This window comes from Zalophus californianus, chromosome 4 (assembly GCF_009762305.2).
Source record: "Zalophus californianus isolate mZalCal1 chromosome 4, mZalCal1.pri.v2, whole genome shotgun sequence".
NCBI lineage: Eukaryota > Metazoa > Chordata > Mammalia > Carnivora > Otariidae > Zalophus > Zalophus californianus.
In genome coordinates, this window is record NC_045598.1 from 182754661 (window position 1) to 182757183 (window position 2523).

The window sequence follows — 2523 nt, forward strand, 5'->3', positions numbered from 1 at the left end:
TTGGGGACTGATTAACTGGGGTGATGAGAAAAAGGAGGGAAAGGCAGGAGTTTCTAGGCTATCAACATCTTTTCTTTTGCCTTCCAGGATCTGTGGGGCAGACAGGTGGAGCTATCCCGGAAGCGGGAGCCTCAATACGTCTGGAACTCAGTTTCAGCAGGAAGCTTTAGATTTGTGAGTCATCAGCACATGGTAATAACAGCCAGCATTTATTGGACACCTTTGGTGTGACAGTGACAGGCAGGACCTTTCCACGCACTGTCTCCTTTGATCTGCACAATGCTGGCGAGCATGGTATGGTTATGGCCCCATTTTATAGATGAGAAGGCTGTGATGTGCAGAAGTTATTTTTTTGACCTTGATCATTCAGGTAGCAAGTGGAGGAGAGAGAATTCAAAGCCAAGAAGGCAGAGATGAGAGCATTTGCTCTGCCCAACGATGCTGTTTTCCACATAGAGAGACATGCGATGTCTAGAACAGTCAATTGTTTACTAAGAAATGTCGCATGTCCTCCATCTTGGTACCCTTGGTACAGAAACGAGCATTGTTGTTTTCCTTTTTTGCCGATGAGACACCTGAGGCTCAGAAAGCTCCCTGTGGGTGTAGGAGCTCCCATAGCTTGCAAGTTGTAGAGTGAGCCTGCAGCCACTCCACCACAGACCTGAACATGGCTCAGCCCTCCGAATATAGTGATGTGAGCTGCTCGCTTAGGCAGCACATATACGAATATAGTGATGTGAGCTGCCTATTTGATATCCATTCCCTTCCTCTTTGCTTACAAAACCCCGATTTTGTTCAGCATGGCAAGTTACCCAGCCTCAGGCGTTGAATCACGTTTGGTTGAAACTAATTATGACAGTTCTGTTAATCATGTCATGGCATTCCTCCTTTTCTAACCTCCCGATTTTGTTCAGCATGGCAAGTTACCCAGCCTCAGGCGTTGAATCACGTTTGGTTGAAACTAATTATGACAGTTCTGTTAATCATGTCATGGCATTCCTCCTTTTCTAACCTCCCTTTCAGATAGAAGTGCCTTGGTAATGGATGTGATAGCTGGACTGACAACAGCCATTTTGCAGCTATGAAGCAACAGGTAAGAATGGCAGAGAAAACAATTAGCAGGAAATTTGGTCTCTCCTATCATGACCAGTAGCCCAACCCAAACTAGGAGCTCTCTACCTCCAGGCCTCTCATGCCTTACCCCCCCAAAAAACCTATTTTTTTTTTAGATTTATTATTTATTTTAGAGAGAGAGAGAGCGCATGGGGGAGGTGGAAGGGCAGAGAGAGAGGGAGAGAGAATCTCAAGTAGGTTCTGCACTGAACATGGAGCTCTATATTCATGATATAGAGATTGAGTCCCATATGGGACTCAGTCTCACAACTCTGAGATCACGACCTGAGCCAAAACCAAGAGTTGGACACTCAACGGACTGTGCCACTCAGACACCCCAAAATTCCTATTTTTAAGCCACTATTAGGCTAGTTTTCTACAATTTGTCTGTGAACATATTCCTAACTAACACATCCTTCTAAAAATGAGGATAGTGGTTGTATTGATTCAATGGTGCCTATGTGAGAAGAGTGTAGAACACACATTCAGCACTCAGTAACGGTGGCCATTATTATCTTACTGTGTGGCTCTGCTTGAAGTCTGAGAAGCTTTTCCCATTTCTCGGGGTTATGACATTCTGCATGGGTCTCTTCCCGTCAGAGTTTATCCCAAGCCAATTAGTCCTCAGCTTTGTATTTTTCCTAGAGAGAGAGGGTGCACATGCATGTGAGTGGGGGTGGAGGGAAGAGAGGCAGAGGGGAAGAATCTCAGGCAGACTTCATGCCCAGTGCAGAGCCCGACACAAGGCTCCATCTCACGACCCTGAGATTACGACCTGAGCCGGAATCAAGAATCGGATGCTTAACCGACTGCGCCACCTAGGAGTCCCCGCCCTCAGCATCCGAACTCATCTCTTTCCTGTCTGACGCGCATCCTCTTGTCAGCCCATCCCTGAGGCTCTGCCAGATGAGGGTGGGAATGTTCTAGAGAGTTTCCCAGAGAATGCATAATGGATGTCTCCTTCTCTCACAGCCGTTCCTGGTGTTTCTGAAGGGACTGGTCCTGGTGAATCTCAGACCCAGGATCCATTTCCAGAGTGATGTCAACCCAGGCTCTGTCCTTTGGGTGTGGAGCGGGAGTGAGGAGCGAGGTCTCATAGGGGTAGAGCTAGACAGAGCTCTCCACTTTGGTACCACCAACTAGAACGCTGAGTGGTAATATGTTCCTCCCAAATATCTGGTAACTGCTTGTTTTTGAAACCTCATTTGTACTCCAGACATGTTTACTATATGATTGAGGAAATGAAGGAATGAATCTTCAACTGCTTTTTCAATTACCTGTAAAAGTCTCCCCATAGAGCCCTCGGAATCGTTTTACACACACCATGCCCAGATTCCACCTCATTATCCTCTTCCTTAAACTGCAGATGTTGGAAGAGAATGTTCTTCCTTGGGCTATAACATTGCACAG